Source organism: Ambystoma mexicanum, chromosome 13 (genome assembly GCF_040938575.1).
Source record: "Ambystoma mexicanum isolate Mex_15411 chromosome 13, UKY_AmexF1_1, whole genome shotgun sequence".
NCBI lineage: Eukaryota > Metazoa > Chordata > Amphibia > Caudata > Ambystomatidae > Ambystoma > Ambystoma mexicanum.
This window is the reverse complement of record NC_090938.1, coordinates 724,146,270-724,164,022: the sequence shown is the minus strand read 5'-3', so window position 1 is coordinate 724,164,022 and position 17,753 is coordinate 724,146,270. Positions and strand designations below refer to the sequence as shown.

At 47.2% G+C, this 17,753-nt stretch overlaps 1 protein-coding gene across 1 annotated transcript in view; it reads right to left on the bottom strand.

Annotated features, from left to right (window-relative positions):
* Nucleotides 1-1,728: 1,728 nt before the first annotated feature.
* Nucleotides 1,729-17,753, bottom strand: part of LOC138521811 (E3 ubiquitin-protein ligase TRIM39-like) — a 256,777-nt gene continuing 240,752 nt past the window's right edge. The window contains exon 9 of the mRNA XM_069634927.1: nucleotides 1,729-2,232. The gene's annotated coding sequence lies outside the window, so the exon portion shown is untranslated. The remainder of the gene's footprint in view (nucleotides 2,233-17,753) is intronic.

Sequence of the window (17,753 nt, the reverse complement as noted above, 5' to 3'; positions counted from 1 at the left end):
CAGAAGATTGAGGGTTGGGTTAGTGGGGTCTGTATCCTGGTTCAGGTACTTATGATTCCGTTAAGAGTTGTATACCTGTGGGTTCGGATGTTGCTGGTTTCTCGTGGGCCGACTCGATTTGGTGGTGTTGCGCTGATCCAACTGTATCCTATTGAGTATAGCTGGATTGGTGGGTGCGTCTGAACCTAGTCTTCAGGTGGGGGACTGGGTGGGTAATATCTATTCTCAGGCGATCTAGTGTGACCCTGGTCAGATAAGGCTTTGAGTGGTTCAGGGTCGTGTTGAAGTGTTCTCCTAGTGGATCCGTCTTGGTAAGCGTGTGTATTCAGACTTTCGTATCCTTCTGTCCTGACTGGTTCATTGATTTCCATGGGGTGAACTTCCTTGGGACTGTTGTTTAGTTGTAGTTTTGTTTGGTCGGGCATTGTGCTACCTGCTTTGTATTGGTGGATTGAGTGTAGTGATGAAACATTCTGTTTCTCACCCATTGCATTGGGCCCGTGATGCAGTGCTTCCTTTCCCTCTCTACGTTTTGTTCAAGAAATTACGAATAATTGCATAAAATTGTACACATTGTATCCTAAAATCCACTAGTACAAATACACATTTCTAAAATTCGTATGTCTATGCTCACTTTTACATGCATGCACAACATTGCTACAACTTCATCACTGGTTAGGTCAAATACAGTACTCTTATCAAGATTATATGCGTTTTACGTTTTATGGAGGCCATTTTAAGTAAACTAGGTTTCTGTTTTCAGCTCATCTTTCCCTTTGTATTAGGATAACTAGTTAACATTCTTGATCAGTGCATTGCATTTTTACGTTTGTATTGTTCAAAGCTTCATGAAAAATATGTGCATTATCATGTATTTGTTTTATATTGCAAAAGGTTAACTTGTTTAAACTATATACACTTTAAATTTAAACAAAAAGGTCATGCTTGCTTTATCCTAGATGCCCATACAAAATGTCATAACTGCAGCCTGAGCCCTCAGCACCACATACATACACAGACAACACTGCCAGTCACATCTATTCACCCAGTCACACCCGAGTATGACCTTCTCCGACTCTCGCACACGCACCCAGAAGCCACAACATTCACACACTTCATGCTCCATGCAGTGACTGCACACTACAAACAATGCATTCTCCTTCATTCGCTCAGACACAACACACATATGCACTGCACACTCACACCATACACACCATTCACATAACGCATGCATATTGATACACATACACAAAGACCCACACACACACACAAATAAAAGTACTGCGCTTCCAGTGCCGGTGCTGCAATGCTTTGTCTTTCTTGGCCTGCTCTCCTTAGTTCCACTGCACGCGCACTCCTTGCAGACAGAAACCAGTAAGCTCTGCAGGAGAACATCCTGGTCCTTGTCGCACAAGCGCTACAGCGCAGCCAAAGAGCAACACGTTCAGTGACCGACAGGCATGCGGCAGCCCAGTGGCGTTCAGCTGCAGTGTGTCCCACCACCACCCAGTCCAGCAACATGGTTTCTGACTTTAGTCGGGCCAAGCAGGGTGAGGGCAGAGGCGCGGGGCCCGAACATAATGGCACGGCACCCCGTGCCGGGACTGCAAACATGGCCCCTGGGTTCCCTCTATATAAAATGAGGGGGGATGACAGTGTGCCACCAAAGTTGGATGGGACAAACACCCTTGTCCCCCCCCCCCTAAAATTTCACCCATGCAAGGAGCATTTATTTCCTATCAAAGCTTTATTGGTTTGATTGCATTTCACATACATTATTTCTTGACATCTGACATAGTGCAGCAGGTTCGATATTGATTGTACGTATTAATGACAAACAAGATAGACAAAGCACCTGGAGAACGCAAGTGTGGCTTCAGTAAAAGACTTATTCACACCACTGATGAATATCACTGCTTTTGATCAGTTTCCAAAAATACAATAAAATCGCGATGAAATGGACATTCCGCCTTCCTGGCACAGTTGCAGGTAAAGTTCACTTCTCAAATGATTCAAGTAAAGATAAGAACCGTGTTTCTTCTCAGTATAAAATGCCATAGCGCTTTATAAATAACGTATCATATCATTCTCTCGTGATGGGTGCCATATTCTCTCGTGATGGGCGCCATATTCTCTCGTGATGGGCGCCATATTCTCTCGTGATGGGCGCCATATTCCCTTGTGATGGTCACTATATTCCCTCCTGATGGTCACCATATTGTCTTGGGAGGCCTGAGGAACATTAAATACACATGTTACGGTTATAATTAGACAAGTATTCTCCATCAATATCCCCCCCCCACCCAACCTCATACCGCCCATCAGACTTGCCCAACCCTCGGCAATTCAGAAATTAATTCAAGCCCATCCTCTTCAAAGACGACTGTTTTCACACTGCTTATGACCCCCCACCCCCATCCCTGAACCCACCAAGTCCAGTATCCGTCGTCATGATCACACTCTAGAGAGCACTCCCCTAAAATTCCCGCTCACTGGATCTCAACATTGTCACAGGTTCCCCACTAACTGTAAATGTGAACTATTCCCCGGCATCCCCTGAAAGAGATGCTGGAAATAAATGGCACGTTTTAAGGACCACTCGCATGGTAAGCATCTAATGTATGCCCCGTTGCACCCCAAATCTGGGGGGGGGGACGGGGGGTGTGTGTGTGTAGAGAATGCCCCTTTCCCCCATTTTCCCAGCAGGGAAACGGGTGCTGATAGCACCTTGCTCTACTGTACGATTACTGCAACCACTGAGGATTGCGCTTTCTGTTATCTAAAGTTACACATCTTTGAACCCTGGTTGGAGGCAGGCTTCTCAACAAATGTTCAACGTGGCCTTTTGTAATGGAATAATGTCTCCATTTGGAGTATCTGAGGCTGTGAGGTCCAGGACTTCATGCCACCTGACATTCTGCCATGGAACCCCAGCCAACATAGGATGCTCGTGTCCTGCCTCATACAAACCCACAGAGGTAAATATAGGCCCATCTGGTGTAGATTTAAAGCTAGAACCTTAGGATCTTTGGGGTTCTTCAGGATACCCTGGACGGCTCCAGAATCTGCCTGCTATGGCTACTATAAAAGTAGGGTGCGCCTCCTTGGCTAGGTCAAAAATAGGATTTCACGACCTGCGTTGTCCTGAGGCCTTAGAATTTGGAAAATAACTGCACCTCCACAGATTGGCTGGGGGTGGACTTTAGGGGGACGGACGGACAAGATGCTGCGGTTCGGTGTTAAAGGGCAACAAACGGGTGGGAGCAGAACTCGCAGGAGTTGGGAATATGAACCTGGCTGCCCATGTTTCTGATTATCAAAGAGGAGTAGGAGGGATGGGTGATGGAATTTTGACTGGGGTATTCAGCGTTGCGTTATTCAGGACATGACTGCCAGACTTATCCTTGGCCTCAAGCCCAGGGACCGTATCTCTCCAGTCCTGAAATCTATCCACTGGCTCCCTGTGGCTGCAAGAATCAAGTTCAAGACCCTTTGAATTGTTCACAAGGGTTTCTGGGGCCTGCACTACATCCAACGCTCTCTTCCAAAATGCCTTCCTTCTCGAGCCCTTTGCTCATCTACCTCCAAATCTCTAAGGGTTAGATGCTTCTCCAGGCAGAGAGTGGGGGGTAGATCTCTCTCCTCTGCAGGTGCCTCCTTGCCCCTCTCAAACGTGAGACGGACCACATGAGGTTCCGGAAGCAGCTCAAAACCTACCTCTTCATCTCTGATTTCTCTCGCTCCCTCCCCTGCTGACCTACCTGTCTGCTGTACCGACTGGTTGCTTGGCTAGCCTTTCACTGGGTACCAGGCTCTTTCTTGATCAGTCACCCTTGCACTGCCTCTGGGCCTACCACACACTTACAGGCTGTAACTGTAACGCTACAGTCCCTTGTTCTCCTTGCACTACCCAGAGCCGCGTTTCCCTGGCTGGACTTACTGCCCTGTGTCCCCTCCCCTCTCCCTTGCAATTCGCCCCTCCCTTTCCCCTTGCACTTTTCGTTATTGCATGATCTGAATTACACATGGCCTAGTAAGATAGTTTGTCTGGTCCTCCCTCTGTCTTCCCTCCCTTGTCTTGCTGTGTCTAGAAACACCATCATATCAAGTCCTCCCTTGGTGTGTAGGCCAACAGATCCAATAGAGGAGGGTGAATCCTAGTCCTGTCCAGAACCTTGTGTTTCTATCTGCCACTTCTCAGAGAGCAGGTTCTGGGCCTCCTCAGAGGACCCTTTCATAGACAGACTTGACCAGTTCCCTCTTCTCCTGGGTAGGAGGGATCCTAGATTAGCAGCAGTCTGCATCGCATGAGGTGTTTGGAAAGAAAACAGGAAGGGATGAAGTCTTGATTAATGTAAATTCTTTTACCACCTCAGTCAAAAAGGAGTTACTACCACCAAAGAGGCCGCCTTCCAGGAAACCAGCTTTAAATCCATTGTTGCTCTGGGTTCAAAGGTTGTGAGCCAGAACTGATGAAATATTGCTATCATCCCATGAAGAAGTGACCCCTAAAAAGTATTAAGTTAGTTATAAAGAGAATAGCTAACCCTGGGCTTCTTAGTTGAACCTATATTCTTCTATTCACCGATAGCCGACAGGTCAGTGCCAACAGGAATTAACTTTAATGCTGGTTTGGGAGGAATTGGAAATCAAAGAGCAATGCCTCTACTGGATTCATGTGAAAGGATCATGAGCAGAAGCAAGTCCATGTTGAAAGCTTCCTCACATGTCAAATAATCTGCAAGTTTTCTTCAGACAGGCCCCTAGGGACTTTGGCCTTAGATCAGGACCCAAACTGCTAAGGAACAAGGAACAGTAAATAACTATCCCTCCCTGTTGAGACAATATATTGACCAGGTGAGGCAGCAACCGAGGGGAGGAGATCCAAGAGCTCTAAAGAAATTATTAAAGGAATTCAAGCACAGACCCCTTTGAACTACTCAGCATTAATATATACCATGCGGTACCTAGCATTTATATATACCAGCAGCAACCCCCCCCATTAATATATACCATGAGCTACCCACCGTTAAAATATACCATGAGCTTCTGTGAGAAACCTGAGGGCGTCCTCACATTTACTCTCCTTGTGTCCTCTTCTCAGGTGGCCAGGAAATCGCTTTTGGATCCTGACCCTGGGGGTGGAGAAGTGACAGAGGATCACTTGGGTGGAGAGCCAATAGGGATTGGGGATGAGATGTCCGCAGGCGAGATGCGGTATCCCAGGTTTCCATTTCAGGAAGAACCGTCTATCCCAGAGGCATTTATTGCATATTGCTACCCCCATCCCACTGACCAAGGAAAGGCCAGGACTTATCACCAATCTAGAGGCACCAGAAAAAGGGTAAAGAAAAGTAGGATTAGGGGCAAAGTAGGTAGGACATGGCATCTCCCTTTCCCTATTGAAAACCAACTTAGCCCTTTCATGGCCTTTATGGGCTATTATGAAACATCCCCCCTCATTTTCTCACAATTTATCTATGACAGTACTGGGACGTGGAAGAGGTGATTAGGAGTAGTAAACGATAGTGACTAATTTCACCACTCTGGTACTGAGACGAGGAAAATGCCTGCAGAGTGCTGTGAAGGTCAGGCCTGGCCCTCTAAATACAGTCAGGTATGTCCAATTCAGAACACAGACCTGCAACCTATCAAGGGGTTGCCGATGTATAAGAAGAGCATACATTTGAAGCAGAGGAGGCGGCGTGGTGGGAATGGAAGCTGTGGTCAACCGTTAGCTGAAGCAGAGGGCGCCGAGATCACGACCACTGTGCAGGTGTAGTCGGATCTCGAGATTGGTCTAAGAGCGAGGGCTCTTTGCTGCAGAGGTCGCGCAGCAGGAAGCGGAGCAGTGTCGGGCCATTTTCAAGCAAGAAAACACATCTATTTGCTCGTGGGCTCCAGGTTTTGCTCAAACACCAGAGTGTCATAGGGGTAGACTGATCTCCTTTCTGAGCAGTTGGAGTCGAAGGAGGGCAGGCACTTGCCTAGTGTATGAACAGAGAAGACCAATTTGGAAATGGATCAGAGCAGAAGAACCAGTGAGTAAGCAGGGAAACGCTCTGGGGCTAATCCGTACGCGATCGTAAGTTCAGAATAATATTGTAGCAAGTGACGTTTTACGCGAACAAAGTTCTTTTCATTGTTGAGCCAATCCTTCAATGAAGCAAACTAATGTGATAAAGTACAAAGTATCTATCCTTTGTTGCACCAATTAACATACTCAAGCAACCGAAAGACACGCTAAAAACTTTGTTTTCCCTATGGAAGTGAACAGCCTGGAAGAGTGACTGAGGGGCTAAGCCAACATTGCCAAAGCCAATAGACAATTAAGAAAACGCGTCTAAAAGGAGAAAGTACTGCCAAAGTAAAGGGAGAAAACAGATAATATTAATGGAAGCTGTTGTACCCTTGAACTGTCGATCATATGAGAAAATGGTTTGAACATGCATTGCCAAGTCCAGAAGAGTATAAAGAATTGTGTTGACTAAAGCTGAATGAACAAACGCTGGCAGGAGCCAAGACAATGGGCCTCATAACCCTGGCGGTAGCTGTGCCGGTAAAACCGGCACGGCTGCCGCCGGAGTTGCATCCGGACCCGGCAACCGCGAACGGGCAATTACCGGGTCATGGCAAGTTCGGCGGACCCGGTAATGGCCCTTTCGCGGGTGCCGGTAACAGTAGAGCCCCATTCTCATTGAGCCCTACTTGGAGCTTGGATGCACTGGCACCATCAATCACAGTGCCGGTGCATCCGACTAGCTGTGCTCGTGGGTGCCGTTCTGCCCGCCAGGTCAGACCTGCCGGTCTGACAGGCGCCCGCAAGCACAGCTCATAGTATGGCAGTACGGTAGCAACGGTGCTGGTAGCTTACCGGCACTGTTGTTACCATACAGCCATACTTATAATGAGGCCCAATAGGTTAAAGTACAACAGGTGAATGGTAGCAAATCCAAAAGAGTCAGAGAAGTGGGCATGAGTAAAACCATCACAAGTTGAATTTTATGAATGGATACAGTGCAGATAGGTGTATGACACGTTATGGCAAAGCCAAGAGGCCGACATAGAACAACTAAGCGAGTGTGAGAACCTGCTTGGGCTGAAGAGCCTAGGGACCCTGGTTGCGTGACCTGTGATGGGTGGACTGTGTGGTCCGATATCTGGGCCTAGACTAGTGAGCCCTAAATTGCAAAAACCAAAAGACATTGTGAATCAAGCCAAGGAGAAGCACTGTAAGCGAGCTGCTGATGCAATCCAGAAGGAGGATCAGGTTGGCCTTAAGTGGAGTTGAACTTTTGAAAAGACTAAAACAAGGACAAGTGGCTAAGTTGAAGTTGTGGAGAAGGGAACCCTGATATTTGAGGAACTGCCAATGTTGTCTTGAGAACAAAGCTTTAAGACTCTTCTTTCGAACTATGTTGCCTTGAACTTGTGGAAGGGAACCCGAAGGATTTGTGTAACTGCTTTGAACTTGAGCAAGGTCATTTAGAGACTTTTGTGGAACTTTCTTGAACTTGGGGAAGGGGAGCTGAGAAGGAAGTTTGGAGCTGGAAGAAACTCATAACTTTGTGTTAGTCACAATTTCTTTGATTATTGACATCCCTACACATAGTTTATCTTTAGTTGTGAGGGCAAGCCTATGTTTTGGACAGACAGACTTAGGTTGAACTCGTTGGGCCTCATCGCAAGTTTGGCCTCAGCCTTAAATGCGGTGGTACCGCTATTACCGCCCCATTTAAGGGCTGGTCAAATCATGAGTTGGGCAGAAAGTTGAGAGTTTACCTCCAGCTTTTTGCTGGGGGTAAAATACTCCATTTTCCGCCCATTTCTATTACTGCTGACCCAATGGGGATTTACCACCACTCCTCCACCCCACGCAAACCGAGATCCGTTACAAATTGCACCAGACCGAGTAAACGCCAGGATACCATTACTGGGACAGTGAAAGGCAGATTTGAAATCTTTGGTGTTGATGGGTGCAGGTCAGAATTACCCGGTTCCTCAGAGCCAATCTGCTTTCTAGGGGTTTGGTAGTGATACTTAGGAGTAGGAGAAGGAGGAGGAAGAGCCCAAGATCGGATAGCTTGCAGGGCTTTGGGTCTTGATAGCTGCTGATGTGGGAGAGTGTGACAGGCCTAAAGGGAAAGCTTAGTTGTGGCTCGGTTAGTATTGATGTACTCACGACTAGACCTATGGTGGCCGTCTGTGGAGGGGTTTGTGTGTGCAGAGTGAGGTGGTAGGAGATCTTAGAGGGGAGATGGTTTGTCAGTAGAATTTGGAGTAGGCCTTACAAGGCAAAACAACCTGCAACCGTACACGCTGCCCCAGTCTCTCTCTCTCTTGCTCACTTTCTCTCTCATGTTCCCTCTCTTTCTCCCACCCAGGCGGAGGGTGCATGAGAATCCATGAAAGATGTCATGCTGGAAAACAGTAGTTTCAGGTAAGCAACATCTCCCTGCAAACTTGTGGCATTGATATGTGGCCAGCTTTTATGAAATCAGGAGCCGAGCATTGAGGTTCAGGGACCCTGGATCGTGGTGGAGCACTTGTCTGTTCTGGAGAGTAAATCTGGTGACTTCCCTGGGATTGGCTTGTCTTGTGCTAGATGAAGGTGTGAATACCAAGTTTGCCTCACCGTACGCTATGAGAATGACAGCATTTGAAGAACTGAATATCAACGGGAGAGGGGGGCAAACATTCCCCCCCCCAGAACAGCTTCAATGCGCCCCCTAGAGGCCCCCTCTTTGGATATCTGCTGGCGAATTTGGGGCACTTCCCACGTCACAAATAGGTCTATTGGGGGTGTGCCTCACTCTTTGAACACTTATTTCACCTGTTCCTTTGATATCTGCCATTCATGGCATTGGTTCGCCGCCCTAATGAGCTGATCCTCTACTTTGTTTGCCTGGAAGATGGAAGGCTTGTAGCTTGATGCGATTGCTGTTTGTCCAGTGCCACTGTTTGCGCTTGTGACAGTGTTCTGGATTGGGTACCGCTGTGTTTTCGGATATAGTACATGGCAGTAGTTTTATCTGTCAACACTTTTACCACCTTCCCCATGAGCACCGGTTGAAATGATTGAAGTGCCCAGAATACTGCTCTCAGTTCCAGAATATTTATGTGCAAGTTGGATTCCTCCATGCTCCATTTCCCTTTGATCATGATAGGTAATTTATAACTCGCCTGTACACAAGTGTTTCTAGGCGCGACAAGACAAGGAGAGGGTACAGAAGGAGGACAAAAAAAACGATCTTACTAGGCCTTGTGTCATTCAGATTGCGCAAGTTCAGGGAGAAGTGCAGGTAACTCGAAAAGTGCTGCCGGAGGGTGTCTCATAAGTGCAGAGAGACAAGGGACTGTAGGGTCGCAGATACAGACACTTGAGTGCTGGGGGAGCCCGGAGGCAGTGCAAGGGTAACTGGACATGCAGGAGCCTGGGCCCAGAGTTTCAGTGGGTGGCCAGGTGACCAGTGTGCGGAGCAGTCCGGGACATCAGCAAGGGAGAGGAAGAGAAAAAATGGAAGCGAAAAGGAAGGTCTTGAGTTGCTTCCAGAACCAGAGGTGGCTCTGCTCAAGTTTGAGGGAGGGAGGTTGTTCCAGAGGGAGGCCCCAGCAGAGGAAAGTGTCCCATGTGGGCGCCTTGTCCTGTTAGGGATGCGTCTGCTATTACTGTTTGCTGAGACAGGGTCTCCTGAAGTAGCATTCCCCTTGTTATGTGAAGCTGGCCCACCATTGAAGCTGGTCAACAAGGTGCACTGTGATCTCCACCTTGTCGTTCCATGTCCCTTCTGTTTGAGCCCATTGGTCTAATAGAAATTCCTGTAGCGGTCTCATTCGAAGCCTGCAATGAGGAATGAGTGGGATATATGACATAGCACCCAGCAGCTGCGTGCATGTTCTTACTGGTAGGCTGGTTCCTGGCTGGGATGTGGCTAGGAGGCGGGGAACGGACTGTGCCCTTTCATGTGAGGGCTGGACTCAGCCCCTGTATTGAAGTGCGCTCCCAAGAAGACTAAATTGTTGGAGGGTGCTATACATGATTTCTTTGTAACTGATGGCAATTACTATTGGGGTAGGGATATACATGGTACCCCATCCTCCTTAGGTGTACCGCCACTGGCACCAAACACTTTGTGAATGTTCTTGGAGAGGACCGAAGCCCAAACGGCAGCACCTTGAATAGATAATGGTTGTTTTCCACTGTAAACCTGAGTAACTTCCTGTGGGCTATGTGGATGGCTATGTGGATGGGAACGTGGATGGGAACGTGGAAGTCAGACGTCTTTATGGGAGGGCAAAGGGGGCCCTTGCCATGGGCCCCCGCCTTGAAGGGGGGGGGGTCACAAGCCTACCTGAGCCAAAGAAGTTGGTTTTCATTGTTTACCAAACTTTAATAGCACATGTTAGGCTATTTTATGGTGTGTTGCTGAGGCTCTAAACCTAGTGCCCGTCTGTTGTCGACAAGTACATTTTGCTCTTATCAATTTCTCCTTTCTGTGTTACATAGCTTGTGCATTCACTATGGCACAACGCCTGCAGCATTCTCACCTTTCTGTGGCTATATTGATCATTTGCAATAGCCAAAGTTGAAATGCATGTTGATAAATTTGAGTGCCGCGACGGTTCAGAGCATAGCTCAGTATGTTAAGCACTCTTTGCAGAGATCTGTGTTGATATGCAAGATTACAATACCAAATTCCAGCAAGGCAGACTCAGCCTTTCCTATGTCTGAATTTGATAAACCTGCAGGTATATGTACTTTGTTTTGTTTCATTACAGGTGCTATTATGCAATGCACATGCACCCGATAGTGGTTGCTATAAAATCAAACAGCATTGGTGTGGTGAAGGTCTAGAAATTGGTTTGTTCAGATGGGGACTGTACATCATAGGCAGCCACCTCCAATGATGAGCATATAGAGTTAGGTCGGAGAGTGATTAGGTATCCAAATTCAAGACTGCGGTACCAAATGTTCTTGCTTGTTTACTGTCTTTGCCAACAGGCGAGACAGTGATCCTGGGCAAATCATCCTATCACTGACATTACTGTGCGGTCTTCTGTGAAAAGGTCTGCCTTTTCACATGCTGGAGGCACTTTCACCCATTACCTGAGCTTTCTTTTCATAGAGGCCATTTGAGTGGAAGGGGTTTTAGACAGAAGAAAGCAGACCAGATATTGGTGGTCTCGGGTAAGCATAACAAGGTCTGTGCATTTAACACAAAAAATCGTTTGCTTTTTGTGCAAGTCAGATTTTTGTTCTGCATGTTATTAAATAACAATTTCACAAGCCTGTGTTTTGGGTGGATTTAAATCTTTAAAATAAACAAGATAAAATCTTATAAATTCAGTTTGTATGCTGGTACGTATATACATCCCTTGATGATGGAGACAATGAAGCTAGAATCATTCCAGTTTTGCATTATACACTTCTATAACATTTTGTTTTTAAAAATGATCATATAATGTGTACTTTCCAAGTCAGTTCTAAAAATGGGATTATTTTAGATCATGGTAAGAACTGGAAAAGAAAGCGGTAAAGTGCAGAAATCGCAGAGTGGGTGCAAATCCCAGCACCACTGCTTAATCAATGTGTGATCCTGGGCATCTCATTTAATCTTGCATTGCCTAATTTGCCAAAATTGCCAGTCCCAATACCTTTCAAAATGGTTGCCGTTCAGAGTGATTTTGGTCTATAAGTATGATCTTCAAAGACGCCTCACTCAGTTTCACTAGCTATAGTGTTGCACACCACAGCCACTTGTTCCTTTGCTCTCTAATGGCAACACTACTTTAAAACCATGTCTCTCTTCTAATCTCAGCCTGTCTGGATACAGACCCATTCCTGGTATTTTCTAATCTTAATCCACCATCTATAGTACAGCTTGTACACCTTTCTCGTTGCTTCCAATTGGTCTGTTGTCTAAATGCTTAAGCAGTTTTGCATTCTGTGATGCTGCCAATGAGAGTCATCTGTCTATTCTGGATTTGATCTATTTAATTATTAGTTTGGGCACAAATTGCCATTTAAAGATTTCTGGCAGTCTTGCCTGTTGGTAACTGCTGGTGTTCGTCTGCCCATTCTCTCTGCTGGCAATGGGTCAGATCTTCCTGGATCGGTAAAAAAAATGTTTAAAAGTTGTGCACATTTTATACTTATTTATTTTGCATTTGTAAAGTGCACAAAACCCCTTGGGCATCAGGGCGCTTTACCAGTTACATGGGCCCCAGGTGGGCAAAGTTGTGCGTATAATTACAGTTTACATGGAGCATATACAAAAAATTGCTTGGCAAGGTTGCTGATAGTTTGGGTGATGTGACATCTATGGGGGTACACTTCGTACCTCAGCAGTGATGGTTTGGGTATGAAGCGTGCGATTACTTTGGAGGCATTATAAGAATCGGGGCTGAGGCAAATGTTTATGGGGTGGTGAGTAGCCCCCACCCCTGCACATATTCCCATTTCCCCTCAGCTGGTGCCTAGTCAGATCTTCTAATGAAAAAAATCAATTTCCAGCACGAGCTAAACTTAAGCGCTGTATGACGTCCGCCCCGCCCCTAATTGCCCCTGTCGGCGCACACATCCTGTGCTGCTTGACTTGCACATGTGTTCTATGGCCCACAATCTCGGGTTTGGAGTCAACCCCGCCCCCCGCACCCTATACCAGTATTGTCACATCGAGATGCTGCTGGGTGGATGGGTAGAGGGCAGCGGTATGCACGGTCGAGTGCTGCATTAAGATAATGTGTAGTATGGAATTATCTGTTGGAAGACCGCTTGCACCCTATACTTTCTACGAGTGAAACTTAAAATTCAGCGGGCTCCTGCTAGTCATTTGAGTGTCCTGAAATTCCTACCCGACAGTTAGGAAAGGGGAGACGTGCGTTTTATGCGCAGGATGGGGTGCAGAATCCACACCATAGTGCTCTCAAAGCCCGTGTCCATGTCCGAGTTTAGGTGTGTCCCCTCTCAGAGATCTGAAGACCTTAGTCTTTTCGAGGAAAATGAGAATAGTGGGTTATAAATAGACATGGTAGGTAGCATGTATGCAGCGGAGCTTGAAGCAGTGTTTGGAGAGCTGAAACAAAAGCATTGTGCTGTAAATGTATAGTTTGGGTGCCTGAGGGGCTCGAGATGTGTTGGGCTATCCGTTTGGGGCACTTCCCATAACCCCATGTGTCTGGCCACCCTGTGGCAACAATACTAATCCATGTCTCCTTGCATTGTTCTATTCGATCATCTCTGATGTGGGTTCCTTAAGATGCCCTCAGCGGAAGAGTACTGAGCCACATTCTTGGTCTCCTCTTAAAACCATCTCCCGCCTCAACAAGCTTCTAGCGACTTAGTCTCTGCAGTTCACAATCCATTTTTTTTTTCAATCCAGTGCTGCTCCCCAATTGCAGTCAGTAGCTGTGCTGCTCTTGGTGGTGCTGGGACTTTGGGTTGAATCAAGACAAAAGAGGGGGAGTAGCGTGTTGCTCCCCCTCTTATAGGTGCTGGCCCCTTTCGTTTGAGACCTCCTATATTGCGTCTTTCAGCAACCTCCCATGATGGCACCATCAGGCCGCTCAGCTTCCCATTGGCCAACCGTTGCCTCCCCCACTCCACCAAGGTGCTTCTGCATGCTGTAGAGGATTACTACGATTGGTCCCGTTCCCGTAGTTAGACTATGTCCCCGGCTCTGCGTTTATCACCATTATGGTATTTTTCAATCAAGATCTTGAAGACAGTTGGGGCCATGCAACCCCTTGTTCTGGGGGCCAGTCCAGCTTCCTTGTGCTCCTCAGGCTTTGTGAAATAAGCAGGCCCGGCTGCTTGGGCCTGCTTTTGTGTTCTCCCTGAAGGCTGGGAGCTTGCTTGCTTCCCAGGTTGGCGTCCTGGGGATTGTGCCAGGCGAGGCCTTGTTCTTCCTCAGAGCGCTCATTGTTTTCTGCTTGGCTGATCCTCCTTCATTAGACAGTACTTCCTCCTCCGCGGGTGCCAGCCGTCGACGCTCAGGTGCAGTGGTGTCACCCAGCGACTGCCTCCCCAGGGCTCCTCCTTGGACAGAAGAGTTTCCAGGTGGAGTCGGCTTTCCCAGGAGATGCGGGTGAGGGATGAGCCACTTATCAGAGTCTCTGGCTGGCCAAAAAAACAAAACGCCGAACCCCTTTCCGTCCCAGACATGGCGCTTCCATCAGCCGAGCAGGCCTTTGGGGAATTCGCGGCTTATTCTAATTTCTGCCATTTCGTAACAAGCACACAGAGCTTCATTAAGCAGAGGTTTCGTTGTATCCTGCGCGAATCTCCCCCTGTAGTTTGACTGTTCAGCAGTGCTTCAAATCCGAGCTCTCACGTTTCACAGGCAATGTGTAAAAAGGCCACGAAGTAGGATTTATTTTTCTTGAAAATCTGCCACTGGCAGTTTTCCTAGGTTCGAATGCGAAAGAAAAAGCTACAGGGATTCAAAGAGAAAAATGAGAGTCGATAGGCTTCTGACGCATGGCAATGGCAACCTTGGGCGGTGTGTTAAAATGTGGTAAGAAATCCACGGGGGAAACGAATGAGTTGAAACCAATATTTGTGGGCAGTCTTAAGCACTGTCTGGCGTGACCCAAGAATCGCAAGTATCCACGGAATCTCTGATAGATGTGTGTCCCGTGTAACCAAAGGAGCGGCCCAGAAGACAGTGTGTCCCTGGTGCCAAGGGTAAATCTAGGTAAATGCAGATTCTTAAACCTCCGCTCTTTTAAAGAAAATCTAGATTTATATTTGTTTAATTATGTCTATGACAGGACATAAACATACTATTCTTCAAAAACTAAGCAATGTATTGTCTAGATGTATTCTTTGTAATACTCTCATGTAATCGAACTCCAAATGTCTGGAATTGGTGATTATAAACGTGGGTGATGGAGACATCTACTGGGCAACATTGGCATTTTCACTCCTCACATTGACTTTTTTATAGGGAAATCCGGCTGGGGGACATTTCTGAACCCAGTCTGGGCACAGCTCTGCTCTCCCTGGCCTACCTGATGCCCTTATGGTTAGTTTGTCCAATTTCACCAAAACACAAAATTGTGATGTTCACCAAGACTCTTTTGTGTGAGTGACCACTGTTTTAAATTCAATAACATGTTTGTGCCCTTGTGATTCTGGTTGTGGCTAAAGGGTCGCATAATAAAACAATCACTTCCTCTGCCTGTGTGCCATTCCAATATTCCACCCAAATAATGCTCTGCTCCCCTAAGGATTTAAGAGCTTTTTCTACTTTTTCAGGGCCCAAGCTTTTTATTTTTGCAAACCTCTACCTTTGCAGTTCAAAACGCACCTGATTTCTAAAACCAGGTATAAAGGTCTAGTCCTTGCCCTCGAAGGTTGTGAGCAAAGGGGGGGCTCGAGGGGTGAAACCCTCAACTTTAAAAAACAAAAACCCCTTTGTCATGTCTTTTTTTGTCTCTTTGAGGCCCGCATAAAATTGAACTAAATCTTCTTTATTTTTTTTTTGTTTTTTCTTTATGCGCAACCTTCAAAAATCAGAAAAATGACATGGAACCAAACAAATGCCACATTCATTCCTAATACTGCATTCTAATGGATACGGTGCAAAGGGCTTCATCTTACTTTAGCCTTTAGCACTCAGATTTTTTTTGGGCCAAACTAGCCCCCCAGGCCCACCAAGCATCCCTCTCCCACCCGCACCCTTCCTGGTCTCCGCTCCCCTCCCGCCTCCCAATCCACCCACCCACCCCCACTCTGATTGGGCTGTGAGCCCTTCATCACTGATCCTCCCAGGGCAGCCCCCTGCGGCTAAGGGCCCCAAGGCCAAGGGCGGTTCCAACAGAGGCGGCTCCAGGAAGTGTCAGCAGGTGTCTGCAGGGGAAGCCAGTGGCCAGCCGTCAACCAGCAACTACGAGGACCCGTAAGGTAGGGTGGCCTGGGTTGGGGAGAGGTACAACTCTACCCTAGATACCTGGCCACTAGGCAAACCAATGTTGATCAATGCAATCACCGCCCATTGCCCCAAACTGCATTGATAGCAGGGCCTCTGTGCCCAAATTGCACTGTGTGATCTCCAAACTGCACGGTTAGGCCTCTCTGCCACTATACAGGTGTCTCAAACTTAGCAGGGCTTCTGTGCCCAAACTGCATTGTGTGACCCCAAAACTGCTTGGATAGCAGGGCCTCCGTGCCCAAATTGCATTGTGTGATCTCCAAACTGCATTGTTAGGCCTCTCTCCTACTATACAGGTGTCTCAAACTTGATTAGCCTCTCTCCCACTTCTCAGGTATCTCAAATCTAGCTCACTCGCACACTTAGCAAACTCTCAAGTGAGACTGAAACCACCAGCCAATTACGGTGGTGGGTCACTCTGACTAGGGCCTCCCGCATCTCAAGGCGAAAGTCCAAGCTACGCCCGTCCAAGCCACCCTCCAACCAGCAGATACCCTTCCAACCCACACAGCCTGCTCACCACAGTGACCCGCGCTTAGGGAGACAGACAGTAAAGAGAGCCACCGATAACACCCAATTTAATAACCCTTACCACCTCCTTCCCCTCCTAGAACAGCGACTGAACGAGTCATCAACTCCAGCCGGAATACCAATCACAGAGAGCCCAAACTAGTAGCGGACACCCCCTCACCAGCCACTACACCACAAGACAACCAGACCAGAGCAGGACCAACTAGACGTAACCAAACAAAGACCTAACAACTCTCAATCCTACAATGCCCCGCAAACGACCAATTCCGACCGAGGAAAAGACGAAGAGATGAAAGAACAAACACGCCAGAACAGCAACCGAGAACAACCATAGACTGGACCCCCAAAGGCAGGAACACAAACCGAAGGAACTCAGAGAAGAGAAAAATCCCTCTACCTAACTCCATACCTCGCAGACAACTGGCCACCACAGCAATCCAACCCAACATTAGAAGCAGCAACATCAATCAACCTAACACAAGCAAGTAAAAGAAGGATGACCAACACAAACAACAAACAGACTGACCCAATAACCCCCTACATCACCAAAGCAAGAGGAACCTCCAAATAAACAACCACAACCCCCGGAAGACGAACCCGATGAAAACACAAAAAACCCAAGACAAAACCTAGAAGAACTCTTCGAAGACGCCGACACCCCAAACCCCACGGCCAACAAGTTGCCGACCAAAAAGGAAACCAACACCGAACGGAAGACGACCTCGACAAAACCAAAACCAAACAACACCTCCAAACTTCACTGTAATCTAATAAACGCAAGATCCATGTCAAAACACTCAACAGAGATCTTCGACCTACTCGACGACAACGGCATTGACATCCTGTTCATCACAGAAACATGGATGGACGACAACTACAAAATCACACTCCAAAGCTGCCTTCCGACAGGCTTCAAATGCCTACACATAAACAGAAAAAACAAAAAAGGAGGAGGCATCGCTATAGCATTCAAAGAACACCTGAAAATAAAAACTGACGAACCACTCAACATCCTCAACTGCGAAACCATGGTAATACACCTAACAGCGAGCCCAAAAACCAACATCACATTCATCCTGGTATACAGACCACCAACATCTGATGCAACATTCGTCAACAACTAGAAGCCATCACCAACTTAGCCATCAACCACGAACACCTAATCATCCTGGGGGACTTCAACATCTGGTTTGAAGACAGCCACGCCAACTCCCAAAACTCACTAAGTGAACAACTCAGCACCATGAAACTCACCCTAGACGCAATTTTCGCCAAAGAAAAACTCAT